At 45.2% G+C, this 12,030-nt stretch overlaps 1 protein-coding gene across 1 annotated transcript in view; it reads right to left on the minus strand.

Moving 5' to 3' along the window:
* The window catches only part of CASP10 (caspase 10), a 65,431-nt gene extending 57,765 nt beyond the window's left edge, over positions 1 to 7,666 (minus strand). The window contains exon 1 of the mRNA XM_075829769.1: positions 7,465 to 7,666. The gene's annotated coding sequence lies outside the window, so the exon portion shown is untranslated. The remainder of the gene's footprint in view (positions 1 to 7,464) is intronic.
* Positions 7,667 to 12,030: the final 4,364 nt, after the last annotated feature.

Consider the following 12,030-nt stretch of genomic DNA (forward strand, 5'->3'; position numbering starts at 1 on the left):
GCCGCGACTTGCCTTTGGCAGAAAAAAAACAGGCCCCTGCAATGGGGCCCGTTTTTTTCACCAAAAGAATGTCGTGAGCTGCGGGCCCCCCTTTCAATTAGGTTTGGCCGGGCCTCTCACATCAGTACCCCTAATACCCCCCCCCCTGATGGCGGCCCTGGGTAGCATGGGGGTCGTCATGGGGGCCGTCAAACACCGCCGCCCATGCGACCGATCGCACCTGCGACCGCCCGCGCACCCGCGACCGCCTGGAACCGCGCAACGAATTTTGAGGCAGATTTTGACCTGTCAACACTATCTTGCCGCGTTTTTTGCTGCGTTTTTTTGCCCGCGGCGATTGAGGACAGCAGACAAAAAAACGCAGCGAAAAATGCATTTTCTGCCTCCCATTGATTTCGATCGGAGGTCAAAGGCAGAACCGCGGATTAAATCAATGGGAGGCGGTTTTGGAAGTTGTTTGGTGCTGATTCTGACGCAGTGTCCCAGTCAATATCAAGGCCCAAAAACTCTGTGAACTGGGCCTTATTGTTAGGGCTTATTCAGACGATCGTGTAATACGTCCGTGCAACGCGCGTGATTTTCACCCGCCTCGCACGGACCTGTGTTACTCTATGGGGCCGTGCAGACTGTCAGTGATTTTCACGCAGCGTGTAAGTCTAAACTTTTTTATAAAATTAAAAAAGTACCTTTTTTTTTCTCATTTGTGATTTTTGCGGCAGAACCGCAGCATTTCCGCAACAGAGGAGCAGCGATTCCACAGAATACATTGACTGCGGCTTAAAAAGTCACACTGCAGGTCCATTTTTTTTGCAGCGTGTGGATGAGATTTGTTCAAATCTCATCCACTCTGCTGCGACTGTGATACGCTGCGGATTTTCCACAATAAAATGTGTTGCATAAAATCTGCAGTGTTCATGCCTAGTGTGTTCATACCCTAAGGCCGGATTTACACAAGCGTGTGCTTTTTGCACGCGCAAAAAACGTGGCGTTTTGCGCATGCAAAAGGTCCATAACAGCTCCGTGTGTCAGCAGCGTATGATGCACGGTTGCGTGATTTTCGCGAAGCCGCCATCATTATGACACTCTGTTTGTATGTTTGTAGCAAGTGGTGCTTTTCTGTTTTCATTCATAGTTTATACTGCTGCGGAAGTGCTGGGCGGGATTTTCACGCACCCATTGACTTCAATGGGTGCGTGATGCGCGAACAATGCACAAATACAGGACATGTCGTGAGTTTTACGCAGCGGACACACGCTGCGTGGAAATCACTGACAGTCTGCACGGCCCCATAGAGTAACATAGGTCCGTGCGAGGCGCGTGAAAATCATGCATGTTGCACGGATGTATTACACGTTCGTCTGAATAAGCCCTAACAATAAGGCCCAGTTCACAGAGTTTTTGGGCCTTGATATTGACTCGGACACTGCGTCAGAATCAGCACCAAACAACTTCCAAAACCGCCACCCATTGATTTAATCTGAAATCAATGGGAGCCAGTCGCGGAAAAAAGAAAAAGCAGCACGTCCTTTCTTGCCGCGGTTCTGCCTCTGACCTCCCATCGAAATCAATGGGAGGCAGAAAATGCATTTTTCGCTGTGTTTTTTGTCTGCTGTCCTCAATCGCCGCGGGCAAAAATCGCAGCAAAAAACGCGACAAGATAGTGTGGGCAGGTCAAAATCTGCCTCAAAATTCTTTAAGGAATTTTGAGGCAGATTTTTTCGGCCTGCAAAATACTCTGTGTGAACAGGGCCATACTTAAACAGCACTTTGAGACATTTTACTCACTGTGTCAGAAGAGCTGCTCCCACTCCAGTCCTCGTCAGGCGATGTCTTCGGTCCAGATGTCGTCCTTCACCTCCAGGCTCCAGAAAATTGATCGACGAACTCCTGCCGCCGCGCAACAACTGGACTCCTCCCCCTCTCCTTACGTAGCTACGCTCTTGAGGGAGGCGGAGGTGGAGAATGAGGAGGAGGAGGAGAAGGAGGAGGAGGCGGGCCAGCAGGTAAGTAGTCTGCGCACCGGGGATGTTCGGGGATGTTCTTGTGGTGCGGGCACGAGCAGGTTGCCCGGCGGCACGCCCGGTCGTTCGCGCGCGGGCGCGCGCCTGCGGACCTTCGTGCGCGCGCTTGTGCGGTCGAGCGCGCGCTTGTGCGGTCGAGCGGACGGTGTTTTGCGAGAAGGGGGCCCGCAGCTCACGACATGGTCTTGGTGAAAAGAACAGGCCCCATTGCAGGGGCCTGTTTTTTTCTACCAAAGGCATGTCGCGGCAGTTGCCGGGCCTCCCTTTCAATTAAGTTTGGCCGGGCCCCATACAGTAGTACCCCTAAATACCCCCTTGATGGCGGCCCTGTTCATAGGACTCCATTATCCTGACAGAGACAAGAAGAGTGTCCTTTTGGCTTCCGTCGGGCTGGTATACGACGTTATACCTTTTTTTTTAATGAAGGAATAGCGTAGTAGACTATGATATATTCCATCCAGAGGGATCCCAGCTGATGCTCTGCCCGGGGACTCCGGCGCTAGAGAAGGACCTGAAGTCACTGTCCATATATGGACAGTGATGTCGGGAGCTTCCACAGCGCCGGAGTCCCTAGGCAGAACAATAGTAGATGCTATGCCCGGGATTCTGGCCCTGGGAAAGCTCCTAACTCCACTATACATATATGGATAATGAACCCACTAGGCCGCTACGCCGTAGAGGAGTATCAGCTGGCCAAACAACAATCAAAGAGAGTTCTTAGGCTAAGAGTTCCTGGGTAGAAGATTTGGCAGACACTCGGTGTGGCAGACACTTGGTGTAACAGACACTTGGCACAGATGACACTTGGCACAGATGACACTTGGCACAGATGACACTTGGCACAGATGACACTTGGCACAGATGACACTTGGCACAGATGACACTTGGCACAGATGACACTTGGCACAGATGACACTTGGCACAGATGACACTCTCGACTCCGTCACTAGATTTCGCACTGGAACAAACAATTATTGGATACAGGAAACAGGAACACTGGATACAGGATACAACTAAGGGACCATTTGCAATGACGAACCTGGGCAGACACAACAACGCTCATGCAAGGAGAGAAAGGGCAGAGCCATTTTTAAAGTCCAGGGTGTATAGGGATTGGCTATGGAACTTTATACTGGGGTGCGTGATGACTATTTAAGGCCAGGAATGAGCCCGCGCGCACACCCTCCCTTTAAAGAGGCTCTGTCACCAGATTTTGCAACCCCTATCTGCTATTGCAGCAGATAGGCGCTGCAATGTAGATTACAGTAACGTTTTTATTTTTTTTAAAACGAGCATTTTTGGCCAAGTTATGACCATTTTTGTATTTATGCAAATGAGGCTTGCAAAAGTACAACTGGGCGTGTTGAAAAGTAAAAGTACAACTGGACGTGTATTATGTGCGTACATCGGGGCGTGTTTACTACTTTTACTAGCTGGGCTTTCTGACGAGAAGTATCATCCACTTCTCTTCAGAACGCCCAGCTTCTGGCAGTGCAGACACAGCCGTGTTCTCGAGAGATCACGCTGTGACGTCACTTCCCCAGGTCCTGCATCGTGTCAGACGAGCGAGGACACATCGGCACCAGAGGCTACAGATGATTCTGCAGCAGCATCGGCGTTTGCAGGTAAATCGATGTAGCTACTTACCTGCAAACGCTGATGCTGCTGCAGAATCAACTGTAGCCTCTGGTGCCGATGTGGACGACACGATGCAGGACCTGTGAGTGACGTCACAGATCTGCACTGCCAGAAGCTGGGCGTTCTGAAGAGAAGTGGATGATACTTCTCATCAGAACGCCCAGCTAGTAAAAGTAGTAAACACGCCCCGATGTACGCACATAATACACGCCCAGTTGTACTTTTACTGTAAACACGCCCAGTTGTACTTTTGCAAGCCTCATTTGCATAAATACGAAAATGGTCATAACTTGGCCAAAAATGCTCGTTTTTTAAAAATAAAAACGTTACTGTAATCTACATTGCAGCGCCTATCTGCTGCAATAGCAGATAGGGGTTGCAAAATCTGGTGACAGAGCCTCTTTAAGAAGAGTTTTGAGTACGGGACAGTTGTCCTGCAGCGAGGCAGGGACTCCTAGCATCGTACATAAGTATGATGCTAGGAGCCCGGCTCCCTGCACTGTGTTCGGTCCGGGACTTGCGGCCGAAATACGTCCGTCAATTACGGACGTAATTAGTGTGTGTGCACATACCCTAAATATTGCAACTTTTTAATATACTTTGTGTTTCGGTTCTTCATCATTTTCAAAATCTTGCTAGCACTATTCATGGAGATACAGACTGGCATTACTATTAGGGACAATGGTTTGTCCTTCTCATGGGGATCCTTCAGCTGGCACTGGTTCATGGGGACACTAGATGGCATTAATCATAGGAACAGTTTGTTGGCACTATTCTGTCACTATTAAGGTAGGCACTCTGGTAGTACTAGTCACTAGCTGGCACTATACATGGGGACCCAGGTCGGCAGTGACACTATTAATGGGGCACTTTGGTGAGGACTATTCATGGGCAGACACTGGTTGGCCCTATTAATGGAGGCACTATGCATGGGAATACTTTTGTTAGCAGTAGCTGGCACTAATCATAAGCATAATTGGTGGGCACTATTATTGGAGACACTAAGGCTGACAATAATTATCAGGATATTCTGGTTGCCAATATTCACGAGCATACACTGGCTTGCACTATACATGGGTACCCTAGTTGGCAAGGACACTACTAATGGGGGATATTTGGCTGTCATTATTCATGGGCACTCTCTGGTTGGCGCTATTCATAGGCATACTTTGGTTAGCACTAGCAGTCACTATTCATGGGCATACGTTTGTGTGCACTATTAATAGACACTCTGGCTGGCACTATTCATCAGGATATTTTGGTTGGTACTATTCATGGGCATACACTGGCAAGCACTATTTATCAGGTTATTCTGTTGGCACTATTAATGGGCATACACTGGCAAGCACTATTTATCAGGTTATTCTGGTTGGCACTATTAATGGGCATACACTGGCAAGCACTATTTATCAGGTCATTCTGGTTGGCACTATTAATGGGCATACACTGGTGAGCCATATTCCTCAGGTTATTCTGGATAACACTTTTCATTCGAATACTCTGGCTGGCACTATACATGGGACCCTGGTTGGCAATGGCATTAATGGGGCACTTGGGTTGGCATTACTTATGGGCACACTTTGGTTAGCATTATTAATGGTGACACTCTATTAGGATATTCTGGTTGACACTATTCATGGGCAAACACTGACAAGCAATATTTATCTGGTTGGCAATGACATTATTAATGGGGCACTTTGGCTGGCAATATTCATTGGGTACACTCTGGTTAGCACTATTCATTAGCATATTCTGGTTGGCACTATTAATGGGCATACACTGGCAAGCACTATATCAGGTTATTCTGTTGGCACTATTAATGGGCATACACTGGCAAGCACTATTTATCAGGTTATTCTGGCTGGCACTATTAATGGGCATACACTGGCAAGCACTATTTATCAGGATATTTTGGTTGGTACTATTCATGGGCATACACTGGCAAGCACTATTTATCAGGTTATTCTGTTGGCACTATTAATGGGCATACACTGGCAAGCACTATTTATCAGGTTATTCTGGTTGGCACTATTAATGGGCATACACTGGCAAGCACTATTTATCAGGTCATTCTGGTTGGCACTATTAATGGGCATACACTGGTGAGCCATATTCCTCAGGTTATTCTGGATAACACTTTTCATTCGAATACTCTGGCTGGCACTATACATGGGACCCTGGTTGGCAATGGCATTAATGGGGCACTTGGGTTGGCATTACTTATGGGCACACTTTGGTTAGCATTATTAATGGTGACACTCTATTAGGATATTCTGGTTGACACTATTCATGGGCAAACACTGACAAGCAATATTTATCTGGTTGGCAATGACATTATTAATGGGGCACTTTGGCTGGCAATATTCATTGGGTACACTCTGGTTAGCACTATTCATTAGCATATTCTGGTTGGCACTATTAATGGGCATACACTGGCAAGCACTATATCAGGTTATTCTGTTGGCACTATTAATGGGCATACACTGGCAAGCACTATTTATCAGGTTATTCTGGCTGGCACTATTAATGGGCATACACTGGCAAGCACTATTTATCAGGATATTTTGGTTGGTACTATTCATGGGCATACACTGGCAAGCACTATTTATCAGGTTATTCTGTTGGCACTATTAATGGGCATACACTGGCAAGCACTATTTATCAGGTTATTCTGGTTGGCACTATTAATGGGCATACACTGGCAAGCACTATTTATCAGGTCATTCTGGTTGGCACTATTAATGGGCATACACTGGTGAGCCATATTCCTCAGGTTATTCTGGATAACACTTTTCATTTGAATACTCTGGCTGGCACTATACATGGGACCCTGGTTGGCAATGGCATTAATGGGGCACTTGGGTTGGCATTACTTATGGGCACACTTTGGTTAGCATTATTAATGGTGACACTCTATTAGGATATTCTGGTTGACACTATTCATGGGCAAACACTGACAAGCAATATTTATCTGGTTGGCAATGACATTATTAATGGGGCACTTTGGCTGGCAATATTCATTGGGTACACTCTGGTTAGCACTATTCATTAGCATATTCTAGTTGGCACTATTAATGGGCATACACTGGCAAGCACTATATCAGGTTATTCTGTTGGCACTATTAATGGGCATACACTGGCAAGCACTATTTATCAGGTTATTCTGGCTGGCACTATTAATGGGCATACACTGGCAAGCATTATTTATCAGGTTATTCTGGTTGGAACTATTAATGGGCATACACTGGTGAGCCATATTCCTCAGGTTATTCTGGATAGCACTTTTCATTAGAATACTCTGGTTGGCACTATACATGGGACCCTGGTTGGCAATGGCATTATTAATGGGGCGCTTTGGATGGCATTACTTATGGGCACACTTTGGTTAGCATTATTAATGGAGACTAAGATATTCTGATGGACACTATTCATGGGCATACACTGGCAAGCAATATTTATCTGGTTGGCAATGACATTATTAATGGGGCACTCTGGTTAGCACTATTCATTAGCATATTCTGGTTAGCACTATTCATGGGTATACACCGGCGATTGTCTGGCACTGTTCATTGGGACACGCTGGCTGTCACTGTCATGAGGCCACTAAGGATTTGTAAGCGGCGCAGTGCGCAGACATGTCTCCCCAACCAGGGGTGCGCGGACATGTCTCCCCAGCCGGAGCGCGCGGACATGTCTCCCCAGCCGGAGCGCGCGGACATGTCTCCCCAGCCGGAGCGCGCGGAGATGTCTCCCCAGCCGGAGTGCACTTCCTCATTACCAGGCACACACAACCGGCGCTACTTACCAGAGGTGATAACGTGGAAACTGCTCAATAACTCGCCGTAGACGTCCTATGAAGCCCTGACACCTCCTACACGTCTCCGCCGGCCATTCTACCGCGATTCCCGCTTTACGGTAAAGTGTGGAAAGTACATAGAGGTGCGGGCCCGCCCCGGAGCCGTCCTGTGTGCGCGGCTGTACCCTGCGCCTTGTCACTTCCTACATGGTCTAAAGTGAAACCAGAAGATTCACCTCAGAGCCGCCCTCGTGTGACAGGAGCGCGGGGCTGAAGTTGCTTTCTTATTCGCCGGCTTCATGTTGAATGGGGAGAGTATTTTTTCTAGTTCAGTAACTATGAAGTTAACCTATTAATAAATGACAATGATCAGGGATCCTTAAAGAGAATACAATTGAAAGCAGCAAAATAATAATGGGTGCAAAAATAGGCATTAAAGCAGGCAAGCCAAGCATCCAAGATTGTGACTTAAAGGGTTAAATGACTTTGGGCCACTGATCTCACACTACCGAAGCACAGGTAGGAATGCCCCACATAAAATTCAATTGAGCCCAGGCTGACCCAAGGGCTTCCGGCATCAAAGTGGGCAGATAGACACTTTTTACTGATTTGAATAAGTAACTGGTGTTTTCAAAGTGACTTTTGGCTTCAGGTCTCACACTGTTAACACACACAAATAGAGATGTCCCAGCTGGCCCAAAGTGGTTTTGGTCATATCAGCTGGCATCAAAGTGGGCAGACAGACACTTTTGGCTGATTTAAATAACTTGTTTTTGAAGGGTTAATGGCTTTGGGCCTCTAATCTAACACTGCCAACACACAGATAGAGATGTCCTGCATCAAATTCAGTCGAGTCCAGGCTGGCCCAAAGTGGTTCTGGCCATAAAAGCTAGCATTAAAGTAAGATCTGTGGCTCATAGTCATTTAACACTTTGAAAACGCTAGTTATTATTGATTTCAGTAAAAAGTGTCCGTCTGTTCACTTTGATGCCAACTTTTATGCCCGGAACCACTTTGGGTCAACCTGGATTCAACTGGATTTGATACAGGAAATCTCTATCTGTGTGTTGGCAGTTTTAGATTAGTGGCCCAAAGTCAGTGTGATGGATGGTCAAATTGCTTATGTTCTCTGTATTAAATTACACTATGAATTATCAAGCAGGATGCCGGATTATGAAGATATGTATTCTCCATTTTGTAATGATCTCCTTCTGGTTCTAATATGACCGAAAAGCACAGCATGGATCTAAAGTGGTTCAAAATAAAGTAGAAATGCGGCTGTCAGCAAGCATATATTCAAATATGAACCAGATCCGGGGGTGTATACCCCTAAGGCATCCAAAGCACAATATATGACCGAGAAGAGAAGAAATGCCAACAAACAAGAACATGTAGAAAAATAGAAAAAATGCTTTAATGAAAATGACACATGAATACATAATAATAAAAAGAATCCATAAACCAACAGGTTAAAAAAGACTAATACGCCATGCAATATACAAGAAAGGTAACGTCTGAAGTAGACGAGCAATGGTGACAACCAAATGGTGTGATCTAATGATCAGGGTATGTAGATACATAAATATGAGTAAATATAACTGACTGCAAATGTGTGTCAGATAAGGTAATTAGAGAGAAAGTATATACTCTAAGGTACAAAAGATAGTACCATAAATGAATACCATTAGTAGATGAATATGAAAAAATGTGTGGAAATGAAACACATACCCATTGATCAACCAGATGAATGCACGGCGATATGTCTGCCCCAACGCGCGTTTCGGCGCAACTGCCTTCGTCTGGGGGTCCTTCTGGTTCTGTTTGAATCACAAGGGAATAAGTTATTTCTTCGTGTGGCCTTCAATACTGGTAGATAGGAGTCTGGCAGAACGCCTAGGCCTGAAATAATCATCATATTTGTAATTAATTCTCTTCATCTCAGTATTTCACACACATATATGAAATCACCACATAGACTTATGAAAACCTCCTACATTTCTATTGTTTGTAGGCCAGGATTTGCAGGTGTTAGAAAGATCACGTGACCTCAGTGGGAAGGTACCCTATGACGTATTTTCAGTCTACGTGTAAAATGTTATGATTGGTTGTTCCATGAGAGGTAACACCCTGGTTAGAGGGTACGCCCTGAGGGTATATTAACCTATGTGTCTTGATAATAAATGAGAATATTGATTGAGACAACAGATTGCTATTGTCTTTATTGATCTCCCAGTGCACTGCTAATACTTCAATTACCATATTTGAATACCACCTGACAAAGCAGAGGGAGCCCATTAGAGCACCCATCCCAAAAGGTGCTACCTGGAAGGGGTTTCTTCGACAGTTATGGTGCCGAACAGCCCGGGACCTCCTAATGAGAATTTTGTGCAAAGTCCACTAATCTGGAAGGACCTGGGGAGTCACTGAAACCAAAACCGATCGGTAAGTAACAGACTTTGTTACACCATTTGTTTCAGCCACTCTGTTAAAGGAACAGTGTCATCACAAATAAATTTTTTATATGTTAAAGATGTTAGTGCTTTAATAAAAACGTTTATATTCATTTGTGTGTTTGTGTTTTACTGTTTCTTATTTTTACACTTTTTCTTCCCTATGGGGGCTGCCATTTTTTGTTCCATTTCTGTGTGTGTCGATTAACGACACACACAGACATGGAATACGGCGTTCACAGTCCCATAGGGACTGTGAACGGCTCCCGTCCCATTGACTGCCGTGTACGGCGTCTGTGTGGGAACTGCGCATGCGCCGCTCCCACACAGTCCTATTCGAAATTGGCGCCGTCCGGCGCCATTTTCCTGTGGACCGGAAGTCGCGGCCGGACAGTAATATTACTACTTCCGGTCGCGGCTTCCGGACTTGTGCACATGGAACAGCGGCAGCAAACGGAGCGGACGGGCCGGAGGGAGCCGCGGCGGCAGGAGCAGGTAAGAGATTTCAATGTATGTTAGTGTTTGTGTGTGTTTACTACTGTATGTAAACCTACTACACTGTGGGTTACCTCAAAAAATGGCGACACACAGTGTAGGAGGTTAAACCTTTCAAACCCCTCGTTTATCCCGGCACTAGCCAGGATAAAGGAGGGGGGGATGCTGAGAGCTCACTAGAGCGAGGGCTTTTAACCCAATGTTGCAATGCTGCAATTTTGGGAACTAGCTCCATCTAGTGACCAAAAATGGGTAGTATTATAAATTAGAAAAAATTTATAATATTTCCTGACTCGCGAAAAAAATAAAAAAAATTTGAACAATGTTTAATCACCCACACACTAAATGTTTAATTTTTAAAAAAAAAACATGTATTTCTGGCAACACATTCCCTTTAAGTCCCTGGAAACGTACTTTGCATATGTAAGTCTCTACAAAGGGGTCCCCGTAATAATCAGGTCCTTTGTCAGGATGGTAGTGTGGTTAAATGGATTTACATGGGGGTGTATGTGACAAGTGTGATAAATGTTTGTGTAGTGTGATGTTGAATACATCTGTGAGAAGACATACATATCAAATTGTTGCAACTGTATGGCTCCCAGCCCAGAAGTAATATCCACTTCATAGAAGACGATATACACTCAGTGCAAGGAGGAGCAATTGTGTCTATATTGAATTTGCACTCAATACCCTTACCCAGTACAATAGGGAAAACTTTGAATACTGTATTAGAAAATCATTTATATTTTCCTAAATTCATTGCCAGACAGCGATATTGTGTGTAAGGGTCCATAAACCAGTTGTATGCATTGCCAGACTGGCATAAGGTGGGAATCAGTACAGACTGATTTCTAGCACATGATAATCCGGCATATACACTTTGATGTAAAATAACATCCAAGTAATTAACTCTGTAGTAGTATAACATCAGACCGCTGGATTGAATACCGTTGTAATATAACATCCTGTATTCAATGAATGACCCTGACACTTACCCCAGGTGCCACCTGTGTCGTAGTAGTAATTACAGTGAAGGACATTGGTACTGGCTCAGACCCAGAGCCCCTAAAGAAATCATCACCAACATACATAACAGGCCCCTAAACTACAACCCACAGAGTGAACGGCTGAGCGGGGAGGATAATATATATATGTTACCAAATATAATTTGCATGTGAAACCATTGCAAAGTGCTAGAGGAAAGAGTTTGGGATATATGCTACATCACAGGCTGTATGAACTGAAAGACACCCCCCCGGCAGCAAGTGTTCTGCATAAGTGAAAGAGACGAAGGGTTTGTAGAAGTTTGAAATGAATGTGACCAACTCCTGCTTGAATCAATGGAAGTTCATGAATGTAGATTGTGTTGAAGGATTTGCTCTTGTAATTTGTGGATTGGCAGCATTTTGTCTGTTCTTGATATTCAAAACAGTGAGGGATCAGAGAAAAGGATATCCCACTGCTAGAATAGTCTGAAGGAACGACTTTTGATATTGATAGTCTTTCTGAAACTGTAAGATAGATTGTCTGAGATATCTGTCAACAGACTAAGGCCTGTCTGTTTGGAGCTGGGGAGTTTTCCGGAGACTACCCTACGCCCTCTGACCATGGGGTCAGGAAATAGTAAGAC

This window comes from Rhinoderma darwinii, chromosome 6 (assembly GCF_050947455.1).
Source record: "Rhinoderma darwinii isolate aRhiDar2 chromosome 6, aRhiDar2.hap1, whole genome shotgun sequence".
Taxonomy (NCBI): Eukaryota; Metazoa; Chordata; class Amphibia; order Anura; family Rhinodermatidae; genus Rhinoderma; species Rhinoderma darwinii.